General features: G+C 42.1%; 1 protein-coding gene across 4 annotated transcripts in view; it reads left to right on the top strand.

The window, feature by feature from the left end:
* LOC124796439 (segmentation protein cap'n'collar) overlaps positions 1–25,291 on the top strand; it is a 423,990-nt gene that overhangs the window by 125,831 nt on the left and 272,868 nt on the right. The gene's annotated exons all lie outside the window — the stretch shown is intronic.

Below are 25,291 nucleotides of genomic sequence, written 5' to 3' on the forward strand. Positions count from 1 at the left end.
TCGCGTTCATTTATATATTTGCTACACTGTATTCTGCGATATTTCACAGAAAACTGTAAGCCACTTTGCTGTTTTGCCACATGTTTCATTTGAGTACTTCAGTCGGTGCGGTTGTTGTCGATCGTAGATGTATGAAATTAAGTGGGAAGCGGCTCGATTGCTATCTAATCGGCGATAATGTACGGCAGATTACTTTACTAATTTGGCCGTTGTGCACTTCGAAATTTTATTGCTATTCAACGTGGCAGCTGTACTACTGTACTGTTCCAGATTTGTTCTGTTCACCCTGCCTAGGAAGGGGGGTAGCCGTTTGGACAGCATGAGGTGTAAGTTACCGGCACATGAAAAATATGGCTGACAGGAGGGAAAGAATTGGCAGATTACAGTACTTCAAAAAATGGCTCTGAGCACTATGGGACTCAACTGCTGTGGTCATCAGTCCCCTAGAACTTAGAACTTCTTAAACCTAACTAACCTAAGGACATCACACACATCCATGCCCGAGGCAGGATTCGAACCTGCGACCGTAGCAGTCGCATGGTTCCGGACTGCGCGCCTAGAACCGCGAGACCACCGCGGCCGGCCATTACAGTATTTAATTATCACACTGCGCTCCAGTGCCGTTTGTAACGCCGTATAAATCATGCATTCATGTGCTTGGAGGATCCATCTGTCGGACTGATCTATTAAACTGTCTGGTCCTTTTCGCACTTTCCGAGGAGACTATGCCGTAACACAGCTCATTACCGCTTCTTATGTTGTCATTCACTACTACTTCATAGGAACATGATCACAATCTAACATTTTGCAAAGAGTCATTTCAGCGCAAAACCAGACACTATTAAACGTATTGCACTTAGAAAATATCGGAAGAAGGTAATTCCAAACCTCCCGCTAACCAAGAAAATGACACAGTATCCACGTGTTGTCTATGTCTTTCTAATCTGTAGCCTGATCTGGATGGCTGTATCGTAGGGCTGGTAGTTATTCACTTGAGCACGAAAAGCATCTGGGAAGATAGGAAACAGATTTTTACGTTGCAGCAGAGAGAGCGTCTATTGGTGGAAGCGAATCGCGTGGTACATACGCGCAGATAAACGGCTGCCAGTAACACAACACGGTTACGCTAGACATGAGCTTTTAATCTCGGAGTACTTTCTTGAAGTGTGTAGGGCATTCTCAGTTATTCTTGTAATAAACTTCACTAACATTGGAAACTAATTATAGCTTGTTCATCATCATGACGAACATAATCTTCAGCCAATACGAGTCTACTGTTAAGTAAAGGTCTCTTTTAGATTTTACCATGGCTTAAGGCATTTCAGCCGTGATTACGTCTCCCACTCCAGTTTCTTTCCAGATCCATTTGTTTCCTTCTGTCTTCTAGTAATTCTCAATGCGCACTCATCATTTGCTTCCCGTTCTTATTCCATTTTAAATCATCTGCTCCGTTCAGCTGTACGGTACAAAACAAAAGTAGTCATCAAAATGGAAGCAGGTTTGAATACCGCAGTACTTCACTATTATTTTTTCTGTTGGAAGTGGCATTTTCTTGTATTTATCCGAGCTAATTCAGCAATTCATAGGGTGCTCTAGTTTAAGATATAATTTTAATCGCCTCGCAACTTGGCATTATTCACGCACATACGGAGTTGCCAATAGTTGATTATTGTCAGAAACGTGTTTGTGCTAACCATGAATCGAATCCTGAATCATTGAATTTGTGGCATGGTGCCAGCGGTTTTCTCCTTTTTGTTGTTGTTGTTGTTCTCCTCCTCCTCCTCCTTCTTCTTCAGCTACTACTGGTACTTCTACTTCCATTACTATTACTATTGCTAGAATGCGGATACAGTTTGCTGTCTTGGCACCTTGTTCAAAAATTTTGCTGAACTGACGTAGCTTCTTAACCAGTGATTAATTCAATAAGTCTCTTTCGTTGTCATAAATCATTCCTCCACCATCGGGAATCGAACAAAAATTATAGCGCAGTGTCTCTACTGCATTATTATGGAATTTAAGGTTATCCATCGAGCAAAGAAACAGTACGTTTGACTGTAATCTCAGTAGAAAGACAGTCCCATAATCATTTTCTGTAGAACTGATGATGCGAATCCAGGATTAGTCAGTCTTCGTGTCGTTGTGAGGTAAGTGAATCATGTTTTGATAAGCAGCTAGCCTCTGACGAAATTATCTCCCTCTAGTGCATGATCCATATATCGGGTAATCAGACGAATATATCTCTAAGGTTAATCGAAGTTCTGCCATTAAGCTGCAACTATTTCACCTTCGAATATCTGTTCTTGAACACATTTGCTGGCTACCAAAAGTGAACTATTGTCTTACAAGTAAAGTTTCTGTGCTACCGAATATACTGCTCGATTACAATCTCCTACCGAGCGATGTCGTGCAGTGGTTAAAGCAATGAACTCTTATTTGAGGGGAGGGGGTTTCAAAGCTATCCAGCCATTCAGATTTTCCGAAATTTTCTTAAATAATTTCAGGTGAATGCGGGGATGATTTTTTAAACAGCCCTCGGTCGCATCCTTCCGCCACATTTTCTTCTGAGATAGCTCTTGGTCTCTAACTACCTTGACGTTGAGGACACGTTAAAGGCTAATCTTACGGTTTTTAATTATCTTTCCTCGTCCCTGTAACCTTGGTTCTGTGTATTCTAACTTAGGATTCCATTGGCTGAAAGCTAGCTAACATGAAGCTCAGTTATATGCTCTCTTCCGGTGATTAGTAACTGTGGATTCGATATTGAGGCGCCTACTAAGACGTAGAAAGGGGGGGGGGGGGGGGGAGGAGGAGGAGATTTAGTGTTTAACGTCCCGTCGACAACGAGGTCATTAGAGACGGAGCGCAAGCTCTGGTTAGGGAAGGATGGGGAAGGAAATCGGCCGTGCCCTTTCAAAGGATCCATCCCGGCATTTGCCTGAAGCGATTTAGGGAAATCACGGAAAACCTAAATCAGGATGGCCGGAGACGGGATTGAACCGTCGTCCTCCCGAATGCGAGTCCAGTGTGCTAACCACTGCGCCACCTCGCTCGGTTAAGACGTAGAACAATCTACGCAAATTACTAGAGGAACTTATTCCGCATACGATGCTGTGACCTTCCACTGCTAAGGCAATTTTCGGTGAACATGGTAACATTGAACCGGGCAGGAAACATTACCCTACTTCGTACTTTTTTTTCACTTTCATTTTCTCTCTGCGACAAATATAGTCACACCTTGAGCTGCGTAGAGTGTGGAAGCTCTAGCTGTTATGTATTGCATCGTACAAGTCCGTTCGGTTCGGTTTGTCATGTAGGTAATACCTTGTCCTTGTAGGTCTAGATCAGTGTAAAAGATCGAAAACAGGTATCCTGCTTTAAATTACGTTGTTGCAAAGAATGCTGCCCTGTGGTGATTCTGCACGATGCAGCATCGTTGTCGAGCTTCTTGTAGTGGACACTATTGTTTGTCCTCGCGAGAAATGCGGAAGTGATTTTTATTCATTTCTTTACCGGAGGCAGCTAGCCGCGTGTGATCGTGTAAAGAAAGAGACCCGTAGATGCCGTGAAAAGACGGTAGTGTCTGTGGTTACTGAGGATTTCTTTCCTTCCCTTCAGTCCGCTGTAGCCTTCTCTCATTTTCAATGTTCGTCAATCCCACGCATCACACGTCTACTGTTATTAGCAATAGTTCATGAGTGGCAGACATTTTCCAGATACCACGCCGATTCCGGTCACACATTTGTACCTGGGCTTTCCGAAGCACATCTCGGTATTATGATTATTATCTTTGTAGTAAGCCTCTACGGTGTTTCGAGTAAAGGGAACAATCGTAAAGTAATAATTCGCCCGCATCTCGTGGTCGTGCGGTAGCGTTCTCGCTTCCCACGCCCGGGTTCCCGGGTTCGATTCCCGGCGGGGTCAGGGATTTTCTCTGCCTCGTGATGGCTGGGTGTTGTGTGCTGTCCTTAGGTTAGTTAGGTTTAAGTAGTTCTAAGTTCTAGGGGACTGATGACCATAGATGTTAAGTCCCATAGTGCTCAGAGCCATTTTGAAAGTAATAATTCATTAACTGCTAAGCTACAGGAAAAAGATTTCCAGCAATGTTAAAACACAAAAGGATAAGTATTTTTCTCTTCGATTAAACTCTTGACTGCTTATCTTCCGAAATAATGAAGTGTTTCGAAGTGGAACTACACGCACTGTCTTGACGGCGCTTGGTAGCTCGAGGAAAGGTGGGTACAATTTTAGAACACATTTCAACGTCCATAGTGAAACACTTCGTAAAAAATAACTTTGGTACTGGCTAATTGTGAGGCTGAACGTGTTCGCACAGGACAGTTCATCTAGAAATGGAGCAGAAACTCTGCTTGCAAGTATTTCGACCTCCAATTTAGGAAGTTTCTCAACTGTTTTTGCAAAAGTCATTGCGTACATTGACACGTGATGTATTGCTGTTAAGTCTTCTTCCAACGACCTCTGTGGTGCCGTTAGAAGAAGTCATAGTCAATTCCATATCTCGGCAGATCAAGAGTTGTTAACCTGGAGCAGCATACTTCCCTTGTGCTTGATATCTTGCCGAAATTCCAGATTTTGTCCCTTGAATGATAGGGGAAATATTATGGACAATTTCGGTAAAAATAATATTATGATGTGGTAAATTGTGTGCTTCACCAAGTTTCGAAGATAGTGATCACGTTGCATGCGTCATCTTACAGAACTATCGTATTTTGTGCCAAGCTAAAGATGCCAATAGCTCTTTGTGCAGTGCAGTAATGCTTAAGTTCTAACCCGAACGTGGCGTCTCGTTTACATTGATATACAGCTGTGACCTCTGGAGGGAGATTAACGAATGTACAGTTTGTTGTAGTTTCTATTTCAGTGTTTGTGGGTATTGAAATGAGGCAAAGGAAGAGAAAGACACTCAGCGTTAACACACAGCCTACTCCTCGCAAATAAAGCTATGATAGCCTCGCTGCTTGACGCACCCTCTGACAGACGGATCAATACGGACCTCACTCAACGAGACAGTGCACAGAGTGTAGGGATTTATTCGAGACCATTGCCATCTATCCCGGTGATCTTTCAACTGCGGAACACCTCTGTTCCTTACTGAATTAATTTTGCCAATAGAAATTTCTTCCATCAACGTAATTCGAAGCAACTTCTTCCATGAGGACCACCGCGTCAATAACGTACGTTAACTACATCTTATATAAAAAGGGGTTCGATAATGTTTACTATTTATGAATAAGCTTCCTGACTCACCAACCGTTCTTACTTTCCGTCTTTTCTGTAGAACCATTAGACTCTTCTCGAGGATTACATATGATTTAAAGACTTCCCAATGGACAAAGAAACTTATAGATAAGTAATGGATGCAATTGAACTCCGTGACCGTTCCGTTATAGGGCGTGGAATAATAATAAAATGGTTCAAATGGCTCTGAGCACTATGGGACTTAACTGCTCAGGTCATCAGTCCCCTAGAACTTAGAACTAGTTAAACCTAACTAACCTAAGGACATCACATACATCCATGCCCGAGGCAGGATTCGAACCTGCGACCGTAGCGGTCGCACGGTTCCAGACTGTAGTGCCTAGAACCGCTCGGCCACTTCGGCCGGCCGAATAATAATAGCTACCAGTCACAAAAAAAGGTGATTATATTTAACGCTCTGTCGTTTTCGGCCTTGTGCCTATCTTCAGATGGTTTTACGTTCAGTTATATGTTTCAGTGCTCAATGTTTGAGATCAATACAGCTTGAGTATCTATGTCGTTTCGACATTACATTCATCGCATCTTTTATAAAAAAAATATCTCGATTTTTTACACAGTAACTGTATATTATACATGATGGTAAATATTGGTACTTCCACGTTACGCCTGTCATGCAGTAGTCGTCAATAACTTCAGAAGCACATACACTTGCAACATCTGACGTGTTTACATAGAAAAATAGAGCTACGTATGTTTTCTTATGCAAACACGTTAAATGTTGCAAGCGCGTGTGATGAATGTAATGTGAGAACGACATAGATACTTCAGCTGTATTGACCGCCAACACTGAGCATTGACACATGTAACTGAATATAAACACCCTGAAGATGAGCCGAAAAATCACTTTTTAATGTGACTGGTAGCGGTTATTATTCTACACGTTACAAATAGATTGAATTTGGATATAATTTGAAGACGTGATCGTTTATAAGCGCCGACGTGCGTCATAGACGACTGTATACAATCACCTTTCAAAACATAGCGGCTTCCTGCGAAGCGGGAAAATTTCGCAGAAAAGAGTCTACGAGTGTTTTGGTATGCTTTTTTGTTCTTAGACTAAAGATTTGAAATGCTGTTCATGTACAGGCTCATAATTTGACTCGCCCTTCATTCGTTGAGTTCCAGCGCGTCAGTCTTCGTGTGAACACTACCTCGCCGGGAGATCGATAATGATTTGATATAAAAACCTCACGAAATATGTTATTGTTTGTGGTTTCTCTCAGAAGTACTTTCCACGAATACCATGGCAGACTTACACCGTGTGCCCGAATGTTATGTAACGAGTGTTGTAAGTTATTTATACAGATAAAATACAACAACCACTACCTCAATCCGAACAATGGATGACGTGAAACTGCTAGTACCAGCCGAGACATTGGAATTTGCGTAAAAGTATAAAAATCTAAGACGCAAAGTTCTACAGATAGTTGGAAATATAAACTTTAATACCAATAAAATAACTAAGTTCGCCGGCACTCGCGATGAATTAAGTTAATAGTCTTCTGAGCACTTCCAGAAACATGTTGATGCTGATATTTCTGAAAAATGACATAAAATAAGGATTTAGCATTTTTACGCGAACTGATCTTGTAGCATATACGTGGAACAGGCCCGACACGGTACGACTAAGTCCTTCTCTAAAACAGGGTGACGACGCAGCACCTGATTCTCCAGTTGTCGATAATAGACGTCAGCTTAATAATGCACACGACGACAGAATTTTAAATGCCACAAGCATCTTGCGGAGTCTTCAGGCATTGTCCAGTTAATCTGTCGAATTTGTTCCCTTTTGAGAGAGCCCTGTCGAATTTGGTGAGTGTCAGCGAGGGACGGCTTAAGATAGCGAGGTGTCACAGGGCGCGACAGGCGCGCCCGCCTACCTGGCCGACCGCCCTTCCGCGGACCCTTGACGATGCTCGGCCCTCAAGGGCCAGTCTCAGGTATTCGCCAGGGCGCGCCAGTGTTACCGCGAATGTGTCCCCGCGTGGTCGCGTTAGCGGCAGCCGCTGCCGCCGGCTCGCGCTCTAATGGGTGAGTGTTCCGTGTGTGTGTGTGTGTGTGTGTGTGTGTGTGTGTGTGTGTGTAGGTAGGGGAAAAGGTAGGGGGAGCCAATATGGAGCTTTTTTGTGTATACTGCCTTGTTACCCCTACACATGCAGTGGAGCACATTAAACTGATGCCCGTATAGATTATTCAGGGCAGTAGGCTGAACATTCTTGTTGTTTTGCGAAAAATGTCAACGTTATCATAATGATGAAATCGTTAGTGATTACTATATCTGGCATGTAAACTGTCCATCTAGCTATGGTTGGAGGGTATAGGAGGGGATATATACACATTCACACGCCGCAAGCCATCTGGCAAGTCTGTCCGGCAGTGTGTACATATCGTACCTTTGTGATTTCCCCCCTTTCGTGTTCCATTCACAGATGGTGCGCGAATGCTCCTTTGAGCTCGATTTTCTCTGATCTACCAGTCATGATCATTTCAAGAGGTGTCTGCGAGTAAATAATGTGGTGCTTGACTCTTCTTGAAACGTACGCTTTTCCCAATGTCAACAGCTAGCCTCTAGGATGCGTAACGCCTCCCTGTCGTCTGCGTATCTTTTGCTGAACGTCTCCCGTGACGCTCTCGTGCATTCAGATGAACTGGTAACGAAGCGCCGCTCTTTCTAGGATTTTCTCTTATCTCCTCTATAAACCCTATCGAGCAAGGCTTTCAGAACGACGAGCAGGACTCAAGAATCTATCGAAAGAGTTTCCCCATAAGTTACCTCTTTCCAGATGAACTAAATTTCTTCTGTATTCTTGAAACGAATCTTAATCTGTGATGTGCCTTTCCTACAAATAGTTCTGTGCCGTCGTTCCCCTTAACGTCGCTCCGGAAGCATACCGGTCAACCCAAATATTGAACGGTTGTTGTTATTTCCACTGACTGGTCACTATTCGTGTAATATTACAGTGATGCGGCCTTCCAACTATTTACGCGCGATGCGTTGCAGTTATTGATGATGGTGAGAATTAGCAGTACCAAACGTCAGTCCCCTGCAGGTCTTCCTGCAATTTGCTACAATTTCCTGCTATTTCGACTTCCATATGTACATCAACACATTCGCGAACAACCTCACAGTGCATACAGTGTCATCCACCAGATCATTTATATGCTTCATGAACAGTAGCACCCCTATAACACTTAGTTATTATACGTCACGTGATTTAGCCAGACGTCATAAGTTATTTGTACTAAAAGTCGTGAATCTAGTTACAAAGCGATCCGATATTACGCAACTTCTTACACTGTTTTTTAGGCGGCATTGCAGAACAGTGCTGAATATCTCCCGGAATTCACCTAACATGGCATCAACCTGCGCGGTCTTATCTATTGATTTCTGGATCTCACAGACGGACAGGGCAAGCTGAGCCTTGCAAGATCACTGTCGACAGATTCCATGTCTACTCGTGTAGCGGAGATTTTTCCTTCACCAGAAAGTGTGTAATGTGTATTCCTCATATATATTCCATAATTCTACATCAGAGGGACGCAGGGATATAGGCCTGTAATTATGGGCATCTATCCAACAACCCTTTTTGATAACGGGAATGACCTGCGCCTTTTTCCACTCGCGTAGAATGCTTCGTTGCTCCAGTGATCTACGATAAACTGCTTCTAGAAGCGGTAGAGTGTTGTACGCGTAGTTCAGTCCTAGAACGCAAGCTGCAACGTGTCTATTACACTTCAGCAGGAATATCGCAAGAGCGAGAGGCGAAGATTTTATTTCTAATGGGATGCTTTATAGTAGTCCGTAGATCCCTACCAGTAGACCTTAGGGCGGGTGGTCTTGAGCTAAACCGTCAGATACTACCTTGTGAGATAAGTTCCGCGCCGCAAGCGGAGATAACGTAACGTGCGTCTTCGTGTTCCTCCGCACTATCTGCACCCGCGTGACTCCGTTTGGAGGCACCCGTCTTAGTAAGAATTGCAAACTGACTAACAATTTCAACCCATGTGACGTACTCGTAATTTAGGTATTTGTTTAGCTTGCTGTTAGTAGCTGTTGTTTTCTGGAGGTTACCATATATACATAGCTCTCTCCTCGTGCACTCTGAGTGGTACAGTGATGTAAGGAAACATCATTAAGCGTACAAATCTGGTGCACTGTGTGCAGCTGACGTTCACGATAGGTGTATAACATTGTCTGTTACTATCGCTACGAAATGTTGGCTATTTTTCCGTGTTTGTAGCTCCTGTATGTAACTTTTGTTACGGAACATATTAATGCTCTTTCCTTGTGATGCTCGAGGCTTGCTCAGATTTTTTAATTCTCTGTGCTGCGATGATGCTCGGTTCAGAGGTATCTGATTCGATGTCTAATAGTGGGAAGAATTTTGACAGTGTGTTGGATCTGTAATGTGCTACTGTCCCGGATTAAATCCAAACTTAGTACATTACTCGGTAGATGAGTACGTGTAATTCGGTTAACCAATTGCCTTTTTTATCTTTTTTTGAGTAGTTAATTTACCAGCACAGGTTTTCACCCTTCTTCTTCCGAAACTAATATAACGCCATCTACACATTCATCTCCCATGAATATACACCGATTAAGTCCTGTACTCGCGTACTGAAGAGCGTGACTGAAATCGCCGATCGGCCAACCTTTTTAGTGATTAGGTTGGTTTCCATGTCATCACTTCAAATGAGTGATGAGACTGCACAATCTACACGGCCACAACTGATTCCCACCATTCCTCCGTCCACAAGCTTATCTTATTGAGCCAGACACTTTCCCAATAACAGTACTATAGAAACATGGCATTACTTGACGCTTGGAATCTGGAGCTGTGCCCTGCAGACCACCACATGACATAAAGATGACGCCACAATTTAAGAATCGTGTCAGGGGTCCTTAGTATGTGCTGAGACTTTTTAAATCAGTTTAAATTATCTGATATAGTCCACGCTCTTACTGACATTCTACGAATAACTTTAATGAAATAATGTAGTTGTTTGAACAGGCTTCAGGTCGGTTAGTATTGATATCAGCAGTGATTTGTTAAATGATTAGTCGTTTCTAAAGACTATGTACGATGATTGCGATCACAGTGGGTTGCTTTGGAATGACACAGAAAAGCGCTAATATTGGTACGGATTCCACGTCCCATAATGTTGGCTGTTTCTTGGAGTGTGTGTTTGCAGATATAGAGCTTTCGCACCATGTTACCTTTTTGATGTCTTGCCACGAATGGAGTGTGCTGTCATGCTTTGCACACAGTCGCTCTCGATGCATCAAATGAGGAAGCAGCCTTTGATTCAAATAAATTACGCACGAACTTCGTTTTTCGCACAGGACTTTGGAAAGGGACGGCTGCGTTCAATGACTGAATGTCGTTCGTCAAGATACGTGCAACGTCAACATAACGTCGCGTCGCTCAGCCCAGTACTGACCAGTGGAAGTCAGGCTGTAAGAAACCGCCTGTCTTACATAGTAAGGGCAGTAAAGTTTATTACTTGATGAGGAAAAATTCATAATGGATGCTCTTGACAAAAGCCGTGTGGTAAATTCTACCGACTACTGGGATGCGAAAGGACAGGAAAAGTATCGTACAGATATTTCAAAACTTCGACGTAGTATATGCTCGAGAAAATATTATCGCAGCTGGTGGCTGGTTTCCTCATTATGACTTGCACACCTAAAAATATGTTTTACTTTACCCTTGCTTGTTTTTTCTTTCTAATTGCATATACTGTGTTTTTTCTCCTTCATTAGAACTTACTGTTTCAGTTTTTATTTAATAACAGTGTTTTACCTGATGTTCTTGTTCGTGAGCAGTTTACGAATTGTAAAGGACGGATGTTTTTAGTTTTTAGATGTTAGGTCTCTTTTGTGGGAGAGCACTATTAACGTAAAATATCAAATCCTCATCTAACAATCGCAATACGTCACGAAAACAAAACAAGCGATAACACGGCCACCCAATCTCATTTCGCGTGTTTTTGCTGAAAACCACAGGGGTGTTAGCTGCTGCCTACCGAGATTCACAGCATCCAAAAATGTTGCAAATAATAAAACCTCGTTTACGAGACACATCTGGAAAGTAAGCACTGTTTTGGAAAAACTCATAAAAACATTTGTTTGAAACCAAAATTTATTTTTACAGGAAAGAGCATTTCTTAAACTAATTTTCTACATAGTTGGCAACATTGTTCAGATAGTTGTCATAGCGGGAAATCAACTTTTCCATGTCCTCTTTATAGAAAGGTGCCGCCAGGGAAGACAAGCCGCTGCTGAACAACGTTTTTTACTTAGTTTTGTGCTTGTTGAGTTCTTTCTCAGAGGTGACACCGTCAGTGCAGTACGATACTGTGAAACACAAAGAAAAATTCGGCGCGCTATTAAAAAAAAAGGCGTGGACTGTTCAGTGAAGGCATTGTGTTGCTTTATGACAACGCACGTTCCCGTTTTGCTGGTGTCAATCAAAACTTTCTCCAGCAATTCGGTTGGGACCAGTTCTATCACCCGCTGTACTTTCCCGATCTCGCACCTTCTGACTACCCGTTGTTCTTCAACTTAAAGCTTGATTTTGGACGAAGACAGCGAAGCAGACGTAAAAAGCGGTGTTCAGTAGCGGCTGTCTTCACTGGATCTCCACGAGGAGGGCGTAGAAAAGTTGGTTTCCCGCCATGACATATCTGTGAACAATGGTGGCAACTATGTAGAAAAACAGTTTAAGTAATACTCTTTCTTGTAAAAATAAATTTTGTTTAAAAAACTGTTTTCATGAGTTTTTTCCAAAACTGTACTTTCTTTCCGTACATGACTCTTATTTCCGCGTAGGCAGCTTTATACTTGAGTAAAACAGTCTGTTATTTCGTCACAAGTGCACGGTTTCGGCCTTAAGGCTATTTTCAAGTAAGACAGGTGTCACGTGCAGGACTCATTCCTGTAACAGGCCATAGCATCTTATGTTGCAAAAATCATCTTCAAGAGAGAGAATTGTCAAGGCGAAACTAGCAACCCGTGACGAAATAAACTAACGACTGTCGCCACGCTCGACTGAGCAGTGTTACCACGCCTTATAATTGATCCGTTCTGTAACGTAGGGTCCCTGTTATTCTGATAACTATCTGCAGATAGCAACATTTTCTCCCGTGCGCCGCAGTGGGCGGATTTCCGGTCACTGGGAGAAACTGGCTGGCCTGTCGCAGTAGGGGGTGGCAGTGTTGACATGCCCTGCGACGGTCTTACTTCAGGGGCAAGAGTGCCCTGCGGCGTGTCGACAGCGCACACCTTGGCTATACTGGACGCGCAACTCGCGGCGAAGTGTCTGTGCCCCCGCAGGTGGCCGTGGAGGCACGGGGCGTGACTCTTGAAAGCCAGCAAAGGATCGCTCCCCGCATGTGGGCTACGTTGCACTAATGCCGAACGTGTGCACACGGGGTGAGGCGACATAGTGTTGAAGGGGCAGCACCCTGTCTTTGTCACTTATCCAACCGTCTCGCTATCCTTCGGCCGGCCTTCTCACATTAATATAATTTGCGCATTTTATTCAGCCGCATGTGACAAGTGACCACCGTTTCACGCTCAGAATGTGGTTCCTAATCCGCTGATGTTAACATGTGAAAAAACTATTTTCCCAGAGGCAAACAGTGTTTCGCGTAGAGTATGCGCCATTTAGAAATCTTAGTTTGCTACAGTAACCTCTCGGGAATCCCACCGATTTGGTGGAATAAACTGGTGGCGGTATACGTAGCTGGTACTAAGAGGGCGTGCCTCCGACTTTTTTATGTGAAAACTCTTACAAGTTTTTGAATAAAACAAACATTGTTACATTCTACATCTTTTTTCTTCATGTCTACACATTCGGAGCCCTCTGCCACTAGAGGGCTTCGAATAGTAGCGTGTAACGTGGCAGTGTCTAACGTAATTATGTAGGTGCATGAGAAACATAATGCTGTAATCCAGATTCGAATTCAAAGAGTTCGTTCACACATGGAGCACCCTGTCGTTCAGCATGACAATGCCAGACCACGCACAAGCGCTGCGACATCCGCAACAATCCGACGCCTTGGGCTGACTGTCGTCGATTATCCTCCATACAGTCGTCCCGACTTGTCCCCATCTGATCTCCATCTGTTTCCAAAACGTAGAGAACACCTTCGAGCACTTCACTTTGAGAGTGATGAGGCGGTGCAAGCAGAGGTGAGGTTGTGGCTCCGTCGACAAAGTCAAACATCCTACAGTGTCGGTATCAACAAACTGCTTTCTCGTTGGGAGAACAGAGTTCATTGCCAGCTTCACTGTTTTGAGAAATAAATACGCAGACATGAAGAATAAGGATGTAGAGTGTTAATAACATTTGTTTCATTTAAAAAGTTTTAATAAGAGTTTTCACACAAAACATTCGGATGCATTACTTTCCATCACGCGCTGGTAACAACGGATACAGTACTGTTACTAAATATAGGAATAGGGTCTTGTTGACGTCTGCGCTGATCTGAAGTCTTTTCCACAACACGTGGGTGGGAATCTGCAGGTCATATTGTCCTTCTGTTCCCTTTCTGTGGTGTAGCTAATTTTTTATTGTCAGTATAGTTTTTTTTAAATTTTGTTTTTGTCATTCTGTAGCATATTAAGTTTTTAAGTTACTGTTAGCTGTCAGTTGTGAAAGTAATGAAGCAACATTATATACGATGCAACCCATTTTAGATAATGAGGTAGCGGATTTAATAAATTAAATAATAAATAATAGTATTAAATAGCCTCTATCGTCCAGTGTGACTGTAGCATACGCAGCTGAAAATTTGTTTAATCACATCTGAATTTTCCACCGTTTCATTCCTTTATCTTTGATAAATACATACTTTGGGTGAAATTTTATGATACACCGTAGGTAGAAGGATATATTCACGTCTTCCATCGCCATCTTTGATACCACAGTTAACGAATAACCCAGACAAAGTTTGAGGAAAGTTCGGCATGGAGATAAGGGAAATTGTATTTGTTCACAATGCCGTGCAGTGCTGTAGAAATGAAGGGCTGGGTATAGGTTAACGTAATGTCGACTTTTTGAGACGTTTAGAAACTGAGCGCAGTTGGATGACAGTAGGCCAGGATACCGGCTTAGCTTCTTTGGAGTAATCATCTATGCATTCGCGTGAAATATTATAGTCAAAATCAAATTAGTCGATCGAGCTTTGAACTATTTGCTCCAATTCGTTCAATAAAGCGGTGCAGTCTACTGCTACCTTCGGACGGAAGGAATAATACAGAACGTGCAGACTCATTTAAGCAGTCATTCTCCCCCTACTTCATATGCGAATGGAACCTGAAGAGACACTCGTATTTGGTAAAATGGGAAGTAAGATTGGTTTGGAGACTGTGGACGGAAATGAATATGAAGTTTCTACATCTTGGCGACAAAGGGGTTGTAAGAGACGGAGTACAAGCTGCGTTTTGGAAAAGAATGGGTAGGCCATTAGGTGTGTGCTCTTCAAAGAAACAATCGCGACATTTTACCTTCAGCGCTATAGAAAGCCACGGAAAATATGAATACGGATTTCCAGACGGAGATGTGAAGTGCCGACATGTATATGTGTACAGCGTCTGTTCTGTCAGACGTGTCTGACAAACAGCCCCTCCTCCCCCCTCCCCTCCCACACAGCGGCCAAACATGATTCCTTCAGCGCGGATACACATCAGGTTTCGTTCCCTCTCGCGGGAATACAGGTCGCGTTGTGAGCGAGGAATAAATGGTCAGAGACGCTACGTTGGTGTATGATAGTTGGGAATTTGGGTCAGGTGGGAAGCGTGTCCGGATGACCGAGGCTGTTAAGGCAAGCATTCTAGAGAAGCGGAATACCTGGATTCGAGTCCCAGTCCGGCACAAATTTTCAATTCGTATCACTGATTAATTTCAATACTCTAATGCGGCCACAGCCGGAAAGAATTTCCCTGAATATTGAGGTGTCCTCACCAACACAATGTGTCGAGTGTCCTAACCACAGCGCCAGCTCTCTCCAGACGGACGGAGAGGCGGTTAGCGCAGTGACATTCATTGCTTCTTGGGCCAGCCTTGCGTCGCGCCGTTTTTTTATTACACCACCTGCAGCAGAGAGAGAGCGGCCTTCCTGGGGCATTCTTCTAGCGTCTAGCCGGACAAACTTGCCTTCGCTAGCTGTACACCTCGTAAGTGCCCCGTGTTTTCTGTACGCCACCACAGTTTTTTTCCCCCAGTTTGTCAGCCTGGTTGTCAAGTCTTCTCTTCCGCTGCTGCCGACTTCTTATCTCACCCGCAGTTTGTCTCCGTCCATGGACTTGTATTAAGATATATCTGTGGAAGCGTTTATCTAAGTGCGCAACGACTGATATTGTTAGAGCCTTTCGTACATTGAACTATGATTGCACTAAGCCCCATGCTGCTGTATAATTGGTGGCGGAGGATACCTTGTAACATATTTAATCGCTCTCTTTCCTATTAGATTTAGTGGGGAAATGAGTGTAGAAAAACTGAGTGTGTAATTCTTCACGATCTCTGATCTCTCAATTCTTGATTATGATCGCGAAAAACGCGATCCAGACAGGAGAAATGTATTCCAGTCCGCAGATATATGACTGATACTGCTTACTAAAGCTTACCATAAGGAAATGTCTTTATTTCAACGATTCCCAGGTAAGCTCACTGAACACATTCTAAAAAGTTATCGTAGGAACTCAAGCGTCGGGGGACGTAGTACTGTGGTTAACCCGCAGTGCTTCGATACAGCAAACACAGTTTCTAAAAATTTAAGCAAGAACGAAGTAAACAGTTAACTAACAGATAAGAACTCATCTACTGTCGTTTTTCTGTGTCATTTCATTCGGTATCGTAATGGACTAATTATCCCTTACGGCAGCTTCGTAGTTCTACTTGCTCTACTAGTGGAAGGAACAGGCCTCACAAATTAGTTAAGTGTTGTCTCAAAACGTATATTGCGGTATCTGTTACTTACTTGGCTGTTGGTATTACATATAAACCCAACTGAATCCGGCATTCACATTGCAGTGACTAAGCTAAACTCCGTCCGAACAGGCCTTGGAAGGCCCAAAGTACCGATCGACCGTCGTGTCATCCTCACCCCACAGGCGTCACTGGGTGCGGATATGGAGGGGGCATGTGGTCAGCACACCGCTCTCCCGGCCGTATGTCAATTTCCGAGACCTGAGCCGCCACTTCTCAGTCAAGTAGTTCCTCAGTTTGCCTCACAAGGGCTGAATGCACCCCGTTTGCCAACAGCGCTCGGCAGCCCGGATGGTCACCCATCCAAGTGCTAGCCCATCCCAAAATAGCTTAACTTTGGTGATCTGACGGGAACCGGTGTTACCACTGCGGCAAGGCAGTTTGCATTGCATTGACTAGAGATTCAATTATAAGGCAACCATGAGAAGCCTTGTTATGATTTGCTACAGTAAGTAAATACACTTGGATCTTCAGCATAACAATAAAATAATGAATATTGTTTACTATGGTGAAAGTATTGTGTATCTTGCCACTGTGAAACATTTTCAGTTGCTCCATATGACGCTTACTAAAGTGTAAGTTTCGTGTATGCGTACTCTATAGATGTACAAGAAATGGATTGCAACTAGATATGGAATCAAATATTTTAACCGCGACAACTAATTGCAGGTATCGGTTCCAATACTGTTAGTTGATTTCATACTGGTGGTTGGTATGCGCTATTGAGCACTCAGATTTGGTACACTTGTATACAAAAGTTGATGGATATTCTATATGCGGTTACGAGTGGCACCTGTGTGCCATGAACAAAATCCCTGTTGGCATGTTGGGATATAATATATTCACTTTATATATTAAGTAATGCCATGCTTCGACACTATTACGACGAACTCAGGGTGATGGAAAGTTTACACCAGTCGCCAAGATCACAGAGACGGTCACTGGAGACTGCTACCAAGATAACCATTGAGGATGCCGTGATTGGCCAATGGACGGTTGCGGTGTGGCTCATGATACAGATGATGTCCTGCAACGAGGCAATGAGAGAAAATACCAAATAAAAAGCATAATGAATCGAAGTGAGAATGGTTAGATGTATGTTGTGACGCGAGCAGTTGCTGGAAATGGTAGTTGAGGAAAGACCCTCAAGAACAGATTGTATAAGATTCATTATTGATGACGCAGGATTCAGCAGGTATGCTGAAATGAACGGACTAGCTGGAAAGTGATGTAATTGCAGAGCTATGCCAAACAAGCTTTGGGGTTGATGACCGATATTGTAACATGCCACAGCAGGTAACAAAAAGGGCAATAGTAGGTAACGTCATCTGCGAAAAAAGTATATACCTTGCTTCTCATCGGAGTGAAGGGTCTGTTCGTTTGACTGACAGTGGGCAGTACAATATAAACCGGTATGCCCCTGTCTTTGTAATATACTATTTTTTCTATTCAGTATGTTTGCTAGGTTACCACAAATTTACGATATTCGCCATGTATATTGTGAGGTTGATTAAATTCGAAAGTGATTCCGTCGCGAACTACGATATCCTTTAATATAAAAATTTCATCCTCGTGTCATAGAAACAAGAAGAAAGAGAAGAAACGCAGTTAGAATAGATGAATGAAAGATAAGGAATTGTGTTAACATAATTCCTGCAAAGAGCACATTGTTGTTGTTGTTGTTGTTGTTGTGGTCTTCAGTCCTGAGACTGGTTTGATGCAGCTCTCCATGCTACTCTATCCTGTGCAAGCTTTTTCATCTCCCAGTACCTACTGCAACCTACATCCTTCTGAATCTGCTCAGTGTATTCATCTCTTGGTCTCCCTCTACGATTTTTACCCTCCACGCTGCCCTCCAATACTAAATTGGTGATCCCTTGATGCCTCAGAACATGTCCTACCAACCGATCCCTTCTTCTGATCAAGTTGTGCCACAAACTTCTCTTCTCCCCAATCCTATTCAATACTTCCTCATTAGTTATGTGATCTACCCATCTAATCTTCAGCATTCTTCTATAGCACCACATTTCGAAAGCTTCTATTCTCTTCTTGTCCAAACTATTTATCGTCCATGTTTCACTTCCATACATGGCTACACTCCATACGAATACTTTCAGAAATGACTTCCTGACACTTAAATCAATACTGGATGTTAACAAATTTCTCTTCTTCAGAAACGCTTTCCTTGCCATTGCCAGCCTACATTTTATATCCTCTCTACTTCGACCATCATCAGTTATTTTGCTCCCCAAATAGCAAAACTCCTTTACTACTTTAAGTGTCTCATTTCCTAATCTAATTCCCTCAGCATCACCCGACTTAATTCGACTACATTCCATTATCCTTGTTTTGCTTTTGTTGATGTTCATCTTATATCCTCCTTTCAAGACACTGTCCATTCCATTCAACTGCTCTTCCAAGTCCTTTGCTGTCTCTGACAGAATTACAATGTCATCGGCGAACCTCAAAGTTTTTATTTCTTCTCCATGAATTTTAATACCTACTCCGAATTTTTCTTTTGTTTCCTTTACTGCTTGCTCAATATACAGATTGAACCACATCGGGGAGAGGCTACAACCCTGTCTTACTCCCTTCCCAACCACTGCTTCCCTTTCATGTCCCTCGACTCTTATAACTGCCATCTGGTTTCTGTACAAATTGTAAATAGCCTTTCGCTCCCTGTATTTTACCCCTGCCACCTTTAGAATTTGAAAGAGAGTATTCCAGTCAACATTGTGAAAAACTTTCTCTAAGTCTACAAATGCTAGAAACATAGGTTTGCCTTTCCTTAATCTTTCTTCTAAGATAATTCGTAAGGTCAGTATTGCCTCACGTGTTCCAGTGTTTCTACGGAATCCAAACTGATCTTCCCCGAGGTTGGCTTCTACTAGTTTTTCCATTCGTCTGTAAAGAATTCGTGTTAGTATTTTGCAGCTGTGACTTATTAAGCTGATAGTTCGGTAATTTTCACATCTGTCAACACCTGCTTTCTTTGGGACTGGAATTATTATATTCTTCTTGAAGTCTGAGGGTATTTCGCCTGTTTCATACATCTTGCTTTGCGTCGTCGTATTCATTAATTTTTCAATTCTATTTGTATCATTATCGAGTCACAATATTGCCCCATTAAACATATTCCGCAGTGTCAGAATATTGGCATGTTTTTAATGCCATTCTTGTCCTCTGTGAAGTTCTGTGCCGCGCGTACGTGATTGGCATACTTATGACGCAGTTACGTGGCCTATCATATTCTCAGCACACTATTTCTACCCATATGTGTTACTTTTTTTGTTGCAATAGGTAAGGATAAGATGCTGGACCGCGATGTTACAAATCTCTAACGGGCGATCTCTCCTTTGTTGAACTTGTCCACTCCCTCTAAAGGCCTTTAGATTGTTTATTGCTACAGTATCTGTTTCACTGGTGGACGAAGAGAGCAGTACTGTGGATATACATGCAAATATCCCAGTTCTTTACTCGTATTATTTTTTCATGAGAATTGCACGGTTGTTCGACATAAGAGGAAATCATTACGTCACCTTTCGAGACCAGGAGGATCTGTGACTGTCCCTCCGCCACTTTAATCTTCCCTTGTTTTTTAAAAAAATAAGAAAAACAAACAAAACAGAACGTGGCTGTAGGATCAAATCTTTTCATTGACGTTTTATAACTGATTCATTTGGACACAGATTCGCTTTGAGGTCACTCCCATAGACAAATATTATGAAGATATTCAGTGATCTACGGGCCAATAAGAAGTAGTGTCGCTGTTTGTTAACGCCATTCTCCTCAAATAGTTACACTTCGCGTTTTGGGACAGAGCACACAGTCGTCCTTTGTAAACAGTGTCCCTTTGCTAAACGGGCTCTAGGTCGAGGCGTGTTCGGTAACGCACACGATAGCAAGGGGTATCGCAATGAAAGAGAAACACCTGATGGCAGCTCGCGATGTGTAGCGTGTTATCGGCAGATGGAGAGTGCTCATCTGAGAGTATGACATCGGTTCAGATAACGCTGCTTCCCCATGATGCCTATTTCGAGTTATTCTATAATATTATGATCATCCGTTAATATTCTGACACTGCGGAATATGTTTAATGGGGCAATATTGTGACGCGATAATGATACAAATAGAAATGAAAAATTAATGAATACCACGACGTAATGTGCTCTTTGCTGGAATTATGTTAACAATTCCTTATCTTCCATTCGTCTATCCTAACTGCGTTTCTCCTCTTTCTTCTTGTTTCTATGACACGAGGATGAAATTTTTATCTTGAATGATATCGTAGTTCGCGACGGAATCAGTTCCGATTAAGACACAAGCAGTGCGTGGAAAGAATCTGTATATCTGTGTACTGTATTTTTTTTCTGAAGCGTGGGGGACAAGGTTAGATTATTCGTCCATTGTATATTAACGGACATAATATTTTCGTTTAACTGCCATCTGCTGTAAAGATATACAGCGGCAGAGGGCGTAACATTTATCATATTGTCTTTCCTTATCTGAGACCAATGTAATCTTCCTCTTACACGTCAGTCAAGAATAGTTATTTCCTACTTGGCATAGCATTGCTATTACCAGACCTCTATAATTAAACGAATTGCAGGTATCACCAGATTAATCTATGGTTTCCTTATCTGTTCTACATGTCATTTGTTACAATTGTTGTTGTTGTTGTTGTCAGTTCTGTGTATCACTGCAAAATAAATTACGCCATTTCATCTATAACACATTTAGTTAAAATATAGTGTTGTAATTATAAACATCTAAAATGGGGAAAAATTAAGCAGAAGAAATATCCGTGCGTCCTTGAAAATTATAAAGTATTCCCCGTCGATATTACGAATAATCAAGCAAAACGTTTTCATTTGCACAGTACCAAACTTTTATCATGCACCAATAAACTTCCAATTATAACGAGATTGTAACATCTGAAATTTTCTTCTTTTACATATAGAGGCATACCGAATATTCTATTGGTTTAGGTGATTTTTGTGCAGAGACTTAATTATTAGACAGTAACACTTAACTCCTTTGCCGGTATTTCACAAAAACATTTGTTTTCTCACGACTGTTGTTTCAAGTTATGACGTCATATTAAAGTTAAGAACCAGACTGTGCGTCCGTTTTTTGCTATAAACGACCTGTGAAAACAGTAGTTTTGTGAGATACTGGTAAAGAACGTATCTTTCGGTGTAAGATAATCAGAACCAGTTTCATACGTAATTTTGAAATTCTGGGCCAGACACGAATTCCGCACTACGGTCTTTTTTTTCCAAAAATTGACGGGAACTGCGAGTGGAGCAGTATTGCTGATAATTGAGTTTATTTCAGCTAGTTAAACAGGAAGACGAACGTATTTTTTGTGGAAAGTTAGACAACGCCCATTAAATTAACAAACAGCCGCTTGGTTTAAACGTGTGAATATACAAAAATTTTGATATAATTATTCATAATTTTCGTGAAGTATGAGCGAACAAATTACGCAGCAATCCATACCCCTTAGCGTCGCGATGGGTAACTATTTAATAACTACATTTGAATTGCTGGCGTGCGAGGCCCTGAAATCTAGAATGTTATTCCGGGCAGATAGAAGACTCAGTAACGGTTTCTGTAGGGACGTTATGAGGAAACGGATAAGATCTATCATATTTCTTATGTTTTGCAAATTTATGTTGCCCTGAATTCTTTAGAGCAAGACCTCGTGTTGAGATAGTGACGCACCCGTTGTGTTACGCTAGCGAATTCGTTTCACGTAAAGAAGTAGTACTTTCTCAGCATCAAATAAGTGTGGCACATCGAAGGAGATGTGCGCGGTTGCTGTTATTTTGCTTTTAATTGAGTCTTGATAGCTGTTGCTCTTACGGTGAAGACGCGCCGGCAGTAGTGTGGCGAGGGGCCAGCGGCAGTTGTCTGTTCCCGGCAAACAGCCGTGCTCCCGCCGGCGACTGCTTCTCCCGGCGCGCGGGTGTCTGTAGTAGAGGGCTGCTAGGCACGGTCTGCAGCAGCTACGGCCGTCGCGATTACAAATACACAGCTCGTAACAGATGGAAACCTCACGGTTTGTCGAGGAGAATACTGCAACGTCATTTCGTCCGTGAAATATCAAATCGCGTTTGAGGGATGAAGCACACACTTCTGTCAGTGGCAGTATTGCAGCGCCACGTGCTTCAAAACTTTATGTACAACAATTTTTTTTTAACTTTCTGTTTTTGTACCGATTTCGAGATCTTTTCGTTAGTTTGGTTGACGGTGCAGCAGCAAAGTTACTTTTGCTGCGACATTTGTTACAAGACTGCTGTGTTAAACGTATAATCTCATGCTAAAAAAGGTACGAAAAAGAAAATAGTTTATTGCCTGGGGATGATGTCAGCAATACGGTGTAAGTGATTCTTTCGAACACAATTAAGACAGCCAATTATGGGCGATATTGGTTGACTAAAGGCTATAAAATGATATAACTAATAAGTATGGTCCCAGCTCTTTCCTGATGACAGTGACACTGTAAATTGTACAAAGTGCAGGGGGAATATGAAAGATTTCGCATCATGTATAGTTTCTTCTGTCTATTTCCGTGTCAGTTTTACATATTTTTGTGTCAGTTTCATTGTCTCTTAAGTAAGTCTACTCTGTATGTGCAGTTAGGGAAACAACTGTATTAAATGCGTTTGGCAAATATGGGAAATCCTCAGAGAAAGATCATCGTCACAGATAATAAAGTGTTAACCGTATTTACTAAATTATCAGCTTACACGATATGTTTCTCAAGTAAGCTTATGCTTTTTTGTTGCCTGATATTAATATTTAATACCAGGATAATAATTGTACTGCCGAAAAGTGAATTATTTATTTATTTTGCAAATATGTTGAGCAAAGTCGCGAACATAGTTCGTTTACCTCGTGTGACAAATATTTCAGAAGAATTCATTAAGTTGCGTTCTAGAGCTTGTATAAAGTTAAACGACGATGTATCTATCATGAAACGTGACTTATGATTAAACCTTCATTTCTGCAACTTATTTCAGTTAAACGCCATCATTTCGCGGACATGAAGCATAAGCACATCAGGACAACATACAAGTTATTATGTCGTCAGGCGCATGCTTCCAAATAACAGCATTTTGCCGAAACTATTCGTGGAAGTAAGTAGCGTTGGTGGTAAATGATGCGCTTTGTAACAGTGGGATGACTCGTACAAGTTATGCTTCATTGGTACTTAACGAGGTGGCGCAGATTTTAAGGCACCGGACTCGCATTCTGTAGGAGCATAATTCAAATCTCCCCCTGATTATTCAGACTGAGATTTTGCGTGAATTCTGTAGATCGCGAAGGCGATTGCCGAGTGTTTCATTTGAAAAGACATGGCAGATTTCCTTCCTAAGTACAGAGAACAGTTACTCGTCAGTTAAAAGCTCTGTATGTTGGTTGGTAGGCTAACTTCACACTAGTAACCCCCCGCCCCCGCCCCCCCACCCCCCCTCGACTCTTTAAAGAATCTCTGCCATGAAAACAAAAACGTTTTTTAATTCAGTATACATTAATACAACTGATACTGAAAACTTTGTACAGTTTTCTGAAAAGCTAGTTTTTATCCGAACTGTGTCTCGACCAATAACATAATTTTCAAGGTACATTCACATTCAGTGGTATTGTGGATATTGCCTGCAAAATGTGTTGCGAATAGAGTTAGTTATAAAAAAGAATTAAAGTAAAACGTCATGTCCTGAATACGATAGTTTTACTGCATGAACAACGAAAATGTAAGCGATAAACTTTTCCCCTTCCATTATTTTGTGGGGAATTTCACCGAGAAATTTTTTTAAACGGTTTGAATTGATATGTAACGTTTGTGCGAAGTCGAAAGTCTCTCATTTTCAAATTATGGAGGAATATAGTCTGGGTAATTTGCGCGCCATGAGTTTGACGACATTTCTGCCATTCAGTATTGAAGATGCTAAACTTTAACACGCGGTAATTGGCTGTGGACGCTTGACTCGAGCTATCATCAACAGGAACGACACTGCACGCTGTTTCTTATTAGAAACCCGATTGTGAGCTCTTGAGTTGCTCGAGAGCGCAATATTCTTGGTGCCGTATACTATATATGTATCGATACATGTCTCTGCCGAGTATCCGATCCTTCGTCTTCAGAATCCGCCGACTCGCCTTGAAGTTTGTAAGATCCTTCAACGTGTAGTACTTCACTTCTAGTGGGTTCATTACGAGATATCAGTAGGCGTGTTAACGAATCATTGCCTTTCTCTCTCTGTCATCCAGTTAACGCCTTCATGTCGTGTCACACATTACAGATTTCATTGTGTGTAAAGACAGCTATACTTATGCGTCTCATTAACAGCGATTACCAAGTCAGCTGGGTGTTGGTTACGTAATACAGGACTCGGCAGCACATTACTAAGGGTGACTGTTCCGTTTCTTAGACGATAGTCACTCAAGGCGTCAATTCTAACACGGACTAGGTCGCTGCGTAAAATTTTTCGTACTCTGGTTTTACTATAGATGCAGTTTTTCCTTTCTATTGAATGTCATTCATATTAATCACCAGAAGTAGTTTCAACATCAATCAAAAAAGCGGCGACAATGACACGCTAGTTCTCGAAATGCTGTCACCTAGAAAGACTTGCACGCAATTTCATGAAATTGTCCGATGCGTTGTTTAGTTTGATAAATGAATTTATTGGTGAATTCCTACCTTGGCAAAAAAATAGAGACGCATCGCGTTATCAGGTTGATCGGTAACGTTGTTGGGGAGTGCTTGTAGACATCTGTAGACATCCGTCCGAGATCTGGAATAGCAGAAACATCACAGGGCAGCTGCAGTCGATGCTTTTAACGATTTGCTAATTGAAGATTGAATAGGTATTACGCCAACCGAAGATGGGCAAAAACTCTAAGCGCATGTTGAAATAAACAAAAATACATAAAGAAGTTGATCGTTTTTGTGTTTCGCAAAATACTGTAATTCACAGTCACGGAGCTCAACAACAAGTAAAAAGCAT

Source organism: Schistocerca piceifrons, chromosome 4, assembly GCF_021461385.2.
Source record: "Schistocerca piceifrons isolate TAMUIC-IGC-003096 chromosome 4, iqSchPice1.1, whole genome shotgun sequence".
In the NCBI taxonomy this organism is placed as follows: Eukaryota; Metazoa; Arthropoda; class Insecta; order Orthoptera; family Acrididae; genus Schistocerca; species Schistocerca piceifrons.